The 14,346-nt window shown below is 48.9% G+C and overlaps 1 protein-coding gene across 1 annotated transcript in view; it reads right to left on the bottom strand.

Moving 5' to 3' along the window:
- Window positions 1-14,346, bottom strand: part of LOC119180588 (uncharacterized) — a 495,071-nt gene that overhangs the window by 163,602 nt on the left and 317,123 nt on the right. The window lies entirely within an intron of this gene.

The raw sequence follows: 14,346 nt of genomic DNA, 5'->3' as shown, positions 1-14,346 counted from the left end.
GGGCTCATGACATCCGGAGCTACAGCCAAAACAAGCTCCAGTTACCATCCTCAGACGAACGGCCTGAATGAACACTCTCATCGTACACTCTCAGGTACGATAGCGATGTATATCGAACCCTACCACAGAAACTGGGACACCATTCTGCCATTTGTCACTTTTGCGAATAATACCTCTGTACAGCGCACAACCGGTTAGTCGCGGTTTCACCTTGTCCACGGTCGCTTCCCCTCTTCTTTCTTCGATGTTTCGTTCTTCTCTGCGCCTGTCAAACCATGTTCACCTTCAAACGAAGAATACGCGTATCGTCTACTTCATTGCCGCCAGCTGGCTCACGTCAACACCAAAGCCAAGGAACAGGATCGCAAGCTTGAATATGATGCCCCTCATCGTGCCGTGTCCTTCAGCCCTGGCGACGAAGTCCTCCTTCTCACACCCATTCGCACTCCGGGCTTGGCGAGAAGTTTCAATTACGTTTTATTGGCCCCAAAACTGTCTTGAAGCAAACGTCTCCTGTGAATTATCGTGTGGCACACGTTCTTCTTCCGATGGACCGCCGCTACAGGGCAGCAAAAATTGTCCTCGTATCCCGAATGAAGCCTTTCATACGGCATTTCTCTTCGCTTTAAACTGCGGCCAAGAACTGCGGTCAGGATGACCGCTTTCACGTGGTGGGGGGGAAGTTAGTGTGGGCATTCATTAGGCACATCTACTATCTTTACACATATTTATCATCATGAGTGGTCGTTATCTTCATCTGCTGTGGGGATGTGGCTTGCGTGAGTTCTGTGCCTTGGGTGTGGTCGCTTCACCGTGTCTTCTGGACCTAATAAAAGTTGCCTTCACCGTTACATCACAAGGGGTGTTGTGTGCTCTACGATCTTCCGTCCCCTCCCAGCCTAATCTGCCTCCTAGAGCTCCGCTCAGGTTGTCATTTGTACCAGGTGTCCGGTAACATGCTGCAGGACGAGCCAACCGGCGCTTCTGCGTCTACCTCCATGGCCCCGGCTACCGCGGCCTATCCATCGTGGATTATCACCGCGCACCAGCAAGAGCCGCCCATGTTCGCCGGACTTGAAGGTGAAGATGTGGATGATTGGTTGGACCAGTTCAATCGAGTGAGTTCTACTAACAACTTGGGTTATCCTACCTAGCTTCGCTGTGTTTCTTTTTATCTGACAGGCTTAGCGAAAACATGGTTTTTCAATCATGAAACGGACATTACGGACTGGACACATTTCAAGCATCAGCTTCACCAAATTTTCGCCACCTCGGTGGTTTGTTCAGCTCTCGCGAAGAAGACACTGGATGCTCGCAAGCAAGAATGCGGTGAGTCTCACACATCGTACATAGAGGATGTGCTTGCTCTCTGTCACCGTTTCAGAACGTCCATGTCTGAATCATAGAGAGTTCGTCATCTATTGAAAGGGATCGGCACGATCGCGTTCATTGCCTTGGTCATACAAAAGCCGACCACATTCGTGGACGTTGTTGCCACGTGCCAACGCCTAGAGGAACTTGAGTCCCAGCGGTTACCGCCGGACAGTGCTGAAAACACCACAACGACTGATGCCCCATCGCGTGCCATGATCCGGGCGATCATACAGGAAGAGCTGCAATCTTTCGGCCTCTCAAAGACACCGAGTCCACCTTCCCCCTCCAACACTGTTTTGCGTGACATTAACAAAGAGGAGTTGACGTCCATGACCGGGCCAGCGTATGTGGACTCGCCAGTACCTTGACTCTAGCCGACATACGAACAAGTCCTCGCTGGCTCACAACTCGTACAACCGATGCCCGCACACTCGACGCCTGTCCCACTGGCTTCGTTGACTCCGAGGGCGCCTAGCCAGCCCTTTCACCCACCATGGCGGCCACCTCGTTTGATCTGTTATTACTGCGGCTATCGGGGCCACATTGCACGCGTCTGTCGGAAGCGTCAGAAGGACTAGCGTCTTGGATTCGACACCTACGGACGGGATGATGGGACAAGCTGGTACGCTTTCCAGCGTTGTCCTTATGATCCGCCGCTACGTCGCTCACCGTCTCCAACTTCGACATCTGAGCCAACCACTTCGTACCGCCCTACTAGACGCCGCTCAATCTCACCCCTCCCCCACTTCAGGTCTCCATTGCGACCTGTCTCGCAATTCACCAACAAACGCCCGGAAAACTAACCTCTGCAGCTTTTGGAGGAAAATCTGCATCGAACGAAAAAACAGAATTTCCTCCAGTGCGTTCATATAATACGATATCTGTTTCAATTGAAGGTGTGTATGTGGACGCTTTAAAAGACACTGGTGCTTGTTTGTCTGTGATTGATCGTTCCTTGTGCTCATGTCTGTGAAAAGTCAAAACCCCTTATGATGGGCCTACACTGCTCGCTGCTCAAGGGGACACCATTAGACCGGCTGCTATGTGCACCGCTCGTGTTTTCATAGCTGGTCTTCTTCATTTTGTGCAATTTGCTGTGCTGAGCTCGTGTGCCCACCAGCTTATATTAAGCTGGGATTTTCTGCCTGTGGCAAACGCTTCTATTCGCTGTCGAGAAAATGTTGTTCATATGATGGAAACTGACTATGCCCTGTATGCGGATGACAAGCCCGTTTGCTTCCTCGCTGCTGAAGATACCGAGCTACCACCTGGTCACCAGCGAATAGTAACCATCGCTTCTAATGGGATCGATTCTGGTGACGTGTTTGTCCAACCATCTGCACGCTGTCTAGCAAGAGGTAGACCTTGCTTAAGGTCTAGCGTGGCTCCACAATGGCTCCGGACTTCTCTACGCTAAAAACCAGACGTCTGAGAAAATTTTCATTCCTAAAGGCACAACAATGGCTTGCGTTACTGAATCCCAACCTGTCTCTGTTGTCGCGCTTATGCCAGCGTGTTTTGACCTTCCTTCTATTCAACGTTCATCAAGCGTTTCTGTTCTTGCTGCGACCATTAGTCCAGAACTGACCTCTTCAAAGTCAGATGAGCTGCTTGCCTTGCTACAAAAGCATAGGAGATTGATTGACGCCCATTCCTCATATCTGGGACAGACGTCATATTTTAGGCATCGTCTCCATACCGATGGCACTTCAATCGTACGCCGTCGACCATATCGCGTCTCTTCGTCCGAGCGTGAGATCTTTGAACAAAATGTAGCCGATATGCTGCAACGGATCATTATACGTCCCTCCACGAGTCCTTGTCACCCCCTGTTGTTTTAGTAAGAAAAAAAGATGGCTCCGTGCGATTTTGCATGTACTACACAGCACCTAATAAGAGTACCCACAAGGATGTTTACCCCATGCCGCACATAGACGATGCTGTGGATTCACTGCAAGGTGCCGAGTACTTATCAAGCCTAGACCTGCGTTAAAATTACTGGCAAATACCCATGCACGAAGATGACAAAGAAAAGACAGCGTTTTCCACACAAGATGGGCTGTATGAATTCAACGTCATGCCATTCTGCCTATGCAATGCTCCAGCAACATTCGAGCGGATGATCGACACAGTTTTACGAGGCTTGAAATAGAAGACTTGCTTGCGCTTTTTAGACGATATTGTTATTTTCTCGTCAACCTTCCTCAGCACTCGCAACGACTGGACGAAGTTCTTATGTGCCTTGCAAGCGCAGGCCTTCAGCTGAACACTAAGAAATGCCCTTTTGCGAGCAAGACAATTAAAGTGTTAGGCCACATCGTAAGCAAGGACGGTATTCGTCCCGATTCAGACAAGATTTCCGCAGTCCAACACTTCCCGCGTCCTGAAAAAGCCAAAGGTTTGCGCAGTTTCCTCTGCCTCGCTTCTTATTTTCGCCGATTCATTCGAGACTTCGCCTCAATAGCTTCATTTCACAAGTTGCTCGGATCAGGCGTCACTTTTGTGTGGTCTCCTGATTCTGAAGCGGCGTTTGCCCAACTGAAGTGTGCACTCACATCCGAACCAGTCCTCTGCCATTTCGACGAAACAGCGCCTACGCTCCTGCATATAGACGCTAGTGGTCAATGCATTGGTAGAATTCTTCTACAGCAAGACAAATCTTCACGTTAGAAGGTCGTCGCATACGTGAGCCGTGCACTGACCCCTGCCGAAGAGAATTATATCTTCACCGAACAGGAGTGCCTAGCGGTCGTATGGTTGCTACAAAAGTTTCGACCTTATCTCCATGGCCGCCACTTTACTGTGGTTATGGACCATCACGCCTCGTACTGGCTCTCGGCAATCAAGAACTTGTCTGGCCGCCTTGGTCGCTGGATTCTTTGCTTGCAAGAATACGACTTCGCGATTACATACAAGTCGGGAAACAAACATCAAGACGCCGACGTACTTTCGCGTTGCCCGCTCTCTTCGGAGCCACTTAACAAACCCGCCACTGCCGCACTCGAGAAGTTTTCAGCCATTTCTTCCCTACATGTTTCGTCATTAGCTACTACGGACCCAACCACTCCAAGCGAATGTGGTTTGTTCTTATCTCACCAACGTGCTGACCCTTACTGTCGCCGCACCATGGACCATCTTGACGGGACTTGCCGGCCCCCTAACGCCCGTGTTCGCCGACAGCAGACGCAATTGAAGCTCAACCAGCACGTCCTGCACCGTCATTTCTACCACATTGATGGTCAACGCTGGGTGCCAATTCTACCTTGCTCTCTTCGGGCTCAAGTCCTCAAGACATATCATGACAACACGTCTGCTGGACACATGGGCCTCTAGAAAACGTATGACCGCATAAGATGTCAATACTACTGGCCGGGCTTGTACACCTGTGTCGCGAAGTGCGCTGCCTCATGCGCCCTTTGTCAGCGTCACAAGCTACCTACATCAACTCGAAGTGGACAATTTCAACCGCTCCCGTGTCCCCTGCAACCATTCGAGGTAGTTGGCGTTGACCTGTGTGGTCCATTTCTTATGACTGTCATGGGCAATTGATGCATAGGTACAGCTGTCGACCACCTGACCCGCTACGCCGAAACAGCTCCTGTGCCTTCTGCATCAACTTCGGAAGTGGCTGACTTCAACCTTCGAGCAATAATCCTTCGACACGGAGCTCTTCGTGTAATCCTGATTGACCGTGGAAGAGTATTTTTTTTCAGAACTCGTCGAAGAAGGGCTCAAGACATCCGGAGCTACAGACAAAACAAGCTCCAGTTACCATCCTCAGACGAACGGCCTGAATGAGCACTCTCATCGTACACTCTCAGATACGATAGCGATGTATATCGAACCCGGCCACAAAAACTGGGACACCATTCTGCCATTTGTCACTTTTGCGTATAATACCTCTCTACAGCACACAACCGGTTAGTCGCGGTTCTACCTCGTCCACGGTCGCTTCCCCTCTTCTTTCCTCGATGTTTCGTTCTTCAATGCGCCCGTGAAACCATGTTCACCTTCAAATGAAGAATACGCGTCTCGTCTACTTCATTGCCGCCAGCTGGCTTACGTCAACACTGAAGCCAAGGAACAGGATCGCAAGCTTGAATATGATGCCTCTCATCGTGCCATGTCCTTCAGCTCTGGCGACGAAGTCCTCCTTCTTACACCCATTCGCACTCCCGGCTTGTGCGAGAAGTTTCAATTACGTTTTATTGGCCCCAAAACTGTCTTGAAGCAAACCTCTCCTGTGAATTATCGCGTGGCACACGTTCTTCTTCCGACGGACCGCCGCTACAGGGCAGCAAAAATTGTCCACGTATCCCGCATGAAGCCTCTCATACGGCATTTCTCTTCGGTTTAAACTGCGGCCAAGAACTGCAATCAGAATGACCGCTTTCACGTGGGGGGGGGGGGGGAGTTAGTGTGGGCATTCATTAAGCACATCTACTATCTTTACACATATTTATCATCATGAGTGGTCGTCATCTTCATCTGCTGTGGGGATTTGGCTTGCCTGAGTTCTGTGCCTTAGGTGTGGTCGCTTCACCGTGTCTTCTGGGCCTAATAAAAGTTGCCTTCACCGTTACATCACAGTATATAGGACAGGTGCAAACATGATAATCCTGACAAGCGTGTCATTCGGAACACAAAATCATTCTACGCTCATTGCGGGCTCATGGCCGTTTCGCTAGCTCCACATATACTAAATTTGGAATCACGTAACTTGAATAGATGATGAAGGTGAACGACACATCCAAACATAATAATCATGGCGCCTTAGTCATGTACGGCATCGTTTACCTGCACCTCGTAACATTTTGCTGATTTTAGAGAGACATATCAACGTTCCTCATACGTGCTTCGCATATAATCGATTCCCATTGTACGTGCATCCGCCAATTTTTATAGACACAAGCACCACGATATGGATGGATAGATTAGATGGATTGATATGGCTGTTCCCTTTAGATTGGTTGGCGGCTAACGCCACCTAGGTGTAATGCTTATAGTACCCAAAAACTAGATTTTTCTTTTTTCTTTAAATAGTGAAGTTGCTGACTGGTAATTTGCAGTGAAGGGTTCATTTTCATTCTAGCCTCGACTTTAATCACCAATCAGATAACCTCCTTCTAGTTAATTCTACCTGCTTAAAGTCTATTTTGCCCTTGTCCCTAAACCTCAGTTATTTGACGAAATCTGCGCCATCATCCTGAGCTATCGGGTGAAGCCCTTTACATAACAATATCAAGTGTTGGGCAGTTTTCTCCTCATCTCCATATGCACTGCATACCCTGTTACTCATTCGTATTTGGCCTGATATGTCTTGGTTCACATTACTTTCGCCCTGGTCTCAGATAGTAGCGAACTACCTTGATTATCATTATCGAACCTTTCCTTGGCAATTTCCTGCTTAAAAGTTTGATAGATCTCTAGGGCGGATTTTTAATCATGCCAATTTTCCGCATATCGGCCTCCGTTTTCTTGACCTTCTTCACCTTCATCTAGGGGGCGCAGTACGTATATACTTATTGCTACATGAATGCATTTTGAGATTCTAGGAGCTATGCGCGTGTGTGCCTGACGACGAAGACGAAGGGTGGTCTCCGCTCGTTCGCTGGTGAACTAGTAACGTCATTACGGCTGGTTTAAAATACATTTATTCCACAGCCTCGTCGATACGGCATCTCTTCTTTTCCGTAACATATTTGGCGGAGGTAGAACAATCCCCTACTACTAGTAGTAGCTACTAGTAGTAGCTACTAGTAGAATTCGCAGAACGCAATAATTTACGGATTTTGAATACCTTCTACCGAAAATGAGGAAACTGCAAGTGGACATGGAGGAGCACTAATGGCGAAAATAAGAACGAAATGAACTTTATAATGAGTGCACACCCAGGCATCGTGCAGATTGTGGAATTGGTTGGCAAGGTACGATGCAGTGACCATAGAATGGTACAGTCTCGAATTCGCCTAGACTTGAGTAAGGAACGACAGAAACTGATACGCAAGAAGCCAATCAATGGGCTAGCACTGAGAGGGAAAGTACAGTAATTCAGAGTTCGCTTGAGAATAGGTACTCGGCTCTTAGTGAGGAAACCAACCTCAGCGTAGATACAATGAATGATAATCTGGTGATTATCATTATGGAGTGTGCAGTGGTAGTTGGAGGCAGGGTAGTTATACAGGACACTGGCAAGCTTTCCCAGGAAACAAAGAACCTCATTAAGAAGCGTCAAATCATGAAAGTCTCAAGTACTGACAAAATAGAACTGGCAGAGCTTTCGAAGTTGATTAATAGGCGTAAGGTACCCAACGTAAGAAGGTATAACATGGAGAGAATTGAACACGCTCTGAAAAACGGAGGAAGCATCAAAGTAGTGAAGAGAAAACTTGGGATAAGCAATCATCGGATGTATGCACCAAGGGACAAAGAAGGCAAAATAACTACCAATAAGGATAGAATAGTTAAAATAGCGGAGGAGTTTTACAGAGATCTGTACAGTAGCCGGGACAACCACGACTTTAATACAATAAGAACTAGCAGTAACCCAGATGACGCCCCACCAGTAATTATAGAAGAATTCAGAAAAGCTTTCGAGAGCATGCAAACAGAAAAGCTGCAGGTGAGGATCAGGTAACATCAGATCTGCTGAAAGATGGAGGACAGATTGTGTTAGAAAAACTAGCCACTCTGTTTACGAGGTGTCTCTTGATGGGAAGAGTACCAGAGTCTTGGAAGAGCGCTAACAACATCTTAATACATAAGAAAGGAGAAGACAAGGACTTGAAGAATTACAGGCCGGTTAGCTTGCTCTCTGTAGTTTACAAGCTATTTACAAAAGTAATTGCTAACGGAGTAAAGAAAACATTAAAATTCAATCAACTGAAAGAACATGCAGGATTTCGAACAGGCTACTCAACAATCGACCACATTCATAATGTCAATCAGGTAATAGAGAAATGCTCAGAATATAACCAACCACTATACATAGCCTTTATAGATTACGGGAAGGCGTTTAATTCAGTAGAAATATCAGCCGTCATGCAGACACTGCGGAATCAGGGCGTGGATGAAGTGTATATAAACATCCTGGAAGAAATCTACAGGGGATCAACTGCTACCATAAAGCTTCATAAAGAAAACAACAGAATACCAATAAAGAAGGGTGTAATGCAGGTAGACACAATCTCACCAATGCCATTTACCGCGTGCTTACAGGAGGTTTCCAGAAACCTAGAATGAAAACAGTTATGGATAAGAGTTTATGGAGAGTACCTTAGTAACCTGCGCTTCGCCGATGACATTGCATTGCTGAGTAACTCAGGGGACGAATCGCAACTCATAATTACGGAGTTAGACAAGGATAGCAGAAAGGTAGGTCTTAAAATGAATCTGCAGAAAACGAAAGTAATGTACAACAACCTCGGAAAAGAGCAGTGCTTCGAGATAAATAATAGTGCACTTCAAGTTGTAAAAGACTAAGGCTACTTATGGCAGGTAGTAACCGCGGAGCCGAACCACGAGATTGAAGTTACTAGAAGAATAAGAATGGGCTGGGGCACATTTGACAAGCACCCTCAAATTATGACAGGTAGATTGACACTATCCCTCAAGAGAAAGGTATATAACAGCTGTATCTTGCCAGTAGTTAGCTACGGAGCAGAAACCTGGAGACTTAAAGAGAGTTCAGATTAAATTGAGGACGATGCAGCGAGCAATGGAAAGAAAAATGGTAGGTGTAACCTTAAGAGACAAGAAAAGAGCAGAGTGGATTAGGGAACAAACGGGGGTTAAGGATATCATACCTGAAATCAAGAAGAAGAAATGGACATAGGCCGGGCATTTAGCACGTAGACAGGATAACCGCTGGTCGTTAAGGGTAACTAATTGGATTCCCAGAGAAGGAAAGCGAGTTTGGGGGAGACAGAAGGTTAGGTGGGCAGATGAGATTAAGAAGTTTGCGGGTATAAATTGGCAGCAGCAAGCACAGGACCGGGTTAACTGGCGGAACATGGGAGATGCCTTTGTCCTGCAGTGGACGTAGTCAGGCTAGTGATGATGATGATGATGATGATGAACGTTTCCCATCCTCACCAGGAAGCTTTGCAGTGGCCGCACCATTCTCTCTTCGGCCATGGCTACCAGTTACAACAACCTACCAGCGTCTCCATCTGTAGCTCAAGCCACCACATACCTGACGATGCCCCGCCCCCGTGATCCCGGTACATTCTGCGCACAACCTGGGCTTGACGTTGACTACTGGCTTCGTATGTACGAGCGCCTTAGCCAGACACACCAATGGGACCCTACAATGATGCTCGCCAACGTAATATTTTACTTGGGTTGCACCCCACGTGTTTGGTTCGACGCCTGTGAAACCAAGCTCACCTGCTGAGATATTTTCAAGAAGCGGCTACGCGACCTCTTCGGGGACCCGTCCTGTCACCAAATGGAAGCACGAAAAGAACTTGCCACTCGTGCGCAGCCTTCAACTGAGTCGTATGTCTTGTACATACAGGACGTGCTCGCGTTTTGCCGAAAAGTGGACGAGAAAATGGCAGAGAGTGACAAGGTAGGCCACATTCTCAAGGGCAGTGCGGACGACGCCTTCAACTTTCTCGTGTATACCAACGTCACGACAGTATATATGATTACTGAGGAATGCCGCCGCTTCAAAATGGCTAACAGCCGCCATGTTTTGCCTCAGTTTACGCAGCTACCAGACACGGCTGTTACGTCAACCTGCACCGATCTCGGTTTTGCACCATCCATGCAGGACAGTGTGACACATATATAGTTCGACGGGAGCTTGAGGCGCAAAGTCCGGCACCATTTCCTCCACATCCGCTCGACCATGGCGCCACACAAACACCTCTGGCGGTCTCCGTTATCCAAACCGTCGTGAGGCAGGAAATCGCAAAGCTCGGTATTCCTGTGGCCTGCTCTGTTTTCCGACCCACCTCCAGACTAATGACATCAAGTGCACCACGTCATGACTTACATTTTAGTCCATGATCGCGATGGAATGGAGAACTGCAGACGACCGACCGATCTGCTTTCGCTGCCAGCGAGTTGGCCATATCTCCCGCTACTGCCGCAGCACTTGGACGCCCTCAAACTGGAGTCCATTTTCCTCTACTCGACCATACGAGGACTCCCGTCGGTATTCGCCCAGTCCTGTGTACCCTTCTTCCGACGTCCCTAACAGCCGCTCCACCGCTCGTTCACCGTCACCTCAACGCCGCCGTTCTCTATCACCCCAACCACGCCGCTATCCATCGCCGGTCAACTATGGATCCTCTCGGACGGAGAACTAGATAATCAAGCTCCGGGAGGTAGTGCTGCATCAATTGCGAGTGATCCAAATCCTTCGTTGACGCTCCCCACTGGTACGAACTTGATTTACGTGTATGTGGACGGTATTTCTTTGACGGCATTAGTCGATACCGGAGGTGAAATGTCTATATTGAGTGCTTACCTGTGTCGCCTGCTCAAAAAAGGCCTCAAGCCTGCAGCAACTAAAGCCCTCCGTGTCGCTGATGGTGAAACTGTGCCCATCACTGAATTGTGTACCGCTCGCGTTAGTATTGCCGGCCGCCATGTCCCCGTTTTATTTTCGGTGCTTGAAAATTACCCTCAGGATCTAATCTTCGGCATGGAATTCCTATCGACGCATTCTGCCCTCATCGATTGTGCCGCCGGTAATCTCCGCTTGGAACTTCCTCTTCTCTTAGATTCTCACCCTGAACTCCCGAACAGCTTGTGCACCACTGACTTCTTCCGGATACCACCCGAAGCTGTCACATTTGTTGAATTGGCAACACCCTCTCCCGTGCTTGACGGTGATTATATTGCAACGCCGATTCCCGATGTTCTCCTGGCGCACGATATTACCGTCCCACACTCCATCGTAACCATAGCCTCTAACCGAACACATTTACCTGTTATCAATTTTGGTTTCTTGAAACAAGTGCTGCCTCAAGGAATATCGGTCGCCACGCTGAGATCCTTCATTGTCGACCATGTCACCTGTTTTGGGGCAGACGTTTGTCCCAATCACCCATGTCACTCTCAGGATACCACGTGCCTCGATGCAACCTTACGCTCCATGATCGCCACGGACCTCGAACCTGAGAAGTCAGCCGCGCTCTGCCGCCTTCTGGCTTCGTACCGCGACATATTTGATATAGACAGCCGTCCACTCGGCAATCTTTCACTCATCAAGCACCGCATTATCATAGGTGATTCTCATCCCATTCATCGGCGACAATACCGGGTGTGTGCGACCGAGCGAAAAGTAATTCAACAACAAGTCAGCAAGATGCTAGACAAAGGAATTATTGAAGCCTCTTCGAGCTCTTGGGCGTCCCACGTTGTGCTCGTCAAAAAGAAAGGTGGCACGTGGCGCCTCTGCGTAGATTTCCGCCATCTGAATAGAATCTCGAAAAAGGACGTTTACCCTTTACACCGCATCGATGGCGCTCTCGATTGTCTCCACGGCGCCCGATACTTTTCTTTGATAGACCTACGTTCCGGCTACTGGCAGATTGCTGTCGTCGAAAAAGGCCAAGAGAAGACTGCGTTTGTAACTCCATACGGCCTATATCAGTTCAATGTTATGCCGTTTGGGCTATGCAACGCCCCAGCCATGTTCGAGCGCATGATGGACTCTCTGCTACAAGGGTTCAAATGGTAAACATGTCTTTGTTATCTTGACGATGTCGTTGTATATTTCGCAACATTTCAGACCCTCCTTCAGCGTTTGTCAGCTATTCTCGACATATTTCGCACTGCATGTCTTCAATTAAGCTCGTCGAAGTGCCACTTCGGACGCCAGCAAATTATAGTGTTGGGCCACCTTTCGACGCATGTGGTGTGCAGGCGGACCCTGAGAAAATTTGTGCAGTCACCAGTTTTGCTGTACCCCAGTCAGTCAAAGACGTTAGGAGTTTTGTAGGACTTTGTTCCTACTTTAGGAGGTTTGTGAAAGGTTTCGAAACCATCGCTCGACCCCTCACTGAGCTTCTGAAGAAAGATGTCACGTTTACGGGGGGTACCGACGAAGCTGCTGCTTTTTCTCATCTAATCACGCTTCTGACGACTCGACCTATATTGGCTCACTTCGACCCAAATGCTCCGACAGAAGTCCGAACCGATGCTAGTGGTCACGGAATCGGAGCCGTCCTATCTCAACGCCAACGGGGACATGACTGAGTGGAAGGCTACGCTAGCCGCCCCCTCACAGCTGCTGCGAGCAACTATTCCATTAGAGAGCGGGAGTGTCTTGGTCTTGTTTGGGCAGTCTCAGAGTTCCGCCCATATTTATATGGCACAAACTTCTCTCTAATAACTGACCATCATGCGCTATGTTGGCTTACGTCACTGAAGAATCCTACTGGCCGGCTTGGGCGCTGGGCTCTGCGACTGCAAGAGTATACCTACACAGTGACGTACAAGTCCGGACGCCTACATTAGGACGCAGACTGCCTGTCCCGCTACCCGGTTGCTGAGTCAAGCACTATGTCTGACACCGACACCAAGCCTAGCGTCCTTTGCCTTTCGCAAATCACACCCATCGATGACGAGCAGCGCCATGATGCGGCCTTGCGTGCTGTCATCGAGCGCCTCGCATCCTCATCTTCCAGTCAGTCCCATCGCTCATTCATGCTCCACGATGGTGTATTATACCGCCAAAGTTTTGAGCTGGATGGACCAGCCCTGCTGCTTGTCATTCCGAAACACCTTCTCTTGGAAGTTTGAAATGGACTTCATGACCTTCCGACTGCCGGTCACTTTGGTGTGTCACGCACTTATGACTGAATATGCTGACGCTTCTTCTGGCCAGGGCTTGCAGGCTCAGTCAGAAGATACGTTGCGGCTTGTAAAAAATGTCAGCGCCGCGAAACGCCATCGACACTTCCCGCCGGACGGCTTCAACCACTTGACATTCCGTCAGAACCGTTCTTCCGCGTCGGCTTGGACCTACTTGGCCCTTTCTTCTTGTCTTCCTCGGGTAACAATCAGATAGCCGTGGCCACTGACTACGCCATGCGTTATGCCATCACACGAACTCTTCCTACAAGCTGCGCCACAGACGTCGCTGACTTCCTCCTCAAGGACGTGATTTTGCAACACGGCTCGAGCCCCACGGCAGCTGCTTACAGTCCATGGCCGCACCTTTTTGTCGAAGGTCTTAGAAGGTCTCTTGCAGTCCTGTCAAACGAGACACAAGCTGACCACGTTATACCATTCGCAAGCCAACGGACTCACCGAGCGTCTAAATCGAACTCTTACAGGCATGCTCGTTAAGTATGTTTCTACCAACCACACCGACTGGGATTTTGCGTTGCCGTACATCACATTTGCCTATAATTCTTCGCGCCATGACATTGGCAGTCACTCTCCATTTTTTCTGCTGTTTGGCTGAAAACCAACATTGCCTCTAGATACGGTCTTACCGTCCCTTGCAGTACCAACCAGTGAATATGCCATGTACGCTATAACTCGGGCCGCTCACGCACGCGAAATCACCCGTACTCGCCTTCAGACCTCTCAAGAGAAGCAACGGCGTTCGTATAACCAACGACACCACGACGTATACTTTCCGCCCGGTTCTTTGGTCCTGCTGTAGTCTGCGACCCGTAGGGTCGGCTTGTCGGAACAACTGCTTACTCCCTACACAGGTAACCTGTTCTTCCTATCGTTACTCCTGTGACATATGTAATAGGTCCTGTCGCTCCGTCGCCTTCATGTGCCCAACAGACTACCGATATTGTACACGTTGCGCGCTCGAAGCCCTACCACCCTCCTTGTGACGTTGACCATTAGATGCGCCGAGACGGCGCTTCTGCCACCGGTGATTATGCTACCTGCATGCATACTGAGATTCTAGGGGGCGACGAGCGTGTGTGCCTGACGAGGAAGACGAAAAGTGGTCTCTGCTCATTCGCTGGTGAACTAGTCACGCCAGTA

The sequence above is a fragment of the Rhipicephalus microplus genome, unplaced genomic scaffold (genome assembly GCF_043290135.1).
Source record: "Rhipicephalus microplus isolate Deutch F79 unplaced genomic scaffold, USDA_Rmic scaffold_14, whole genome shotgun sequence".
NCBI classification, from domain to species: domain Eukaryota; kingdom Metazoa; phylum Arthropoda; class Arachnida; order Ixodida; family Ixodidae; genus Rhipicephalus; species Rhipicephalus microplus.
The sequence above is the reverse complement of the archived record's forward strand: the minus strand, read 5'-3'. Positions and strand labels throughout refer to the sequence as shown.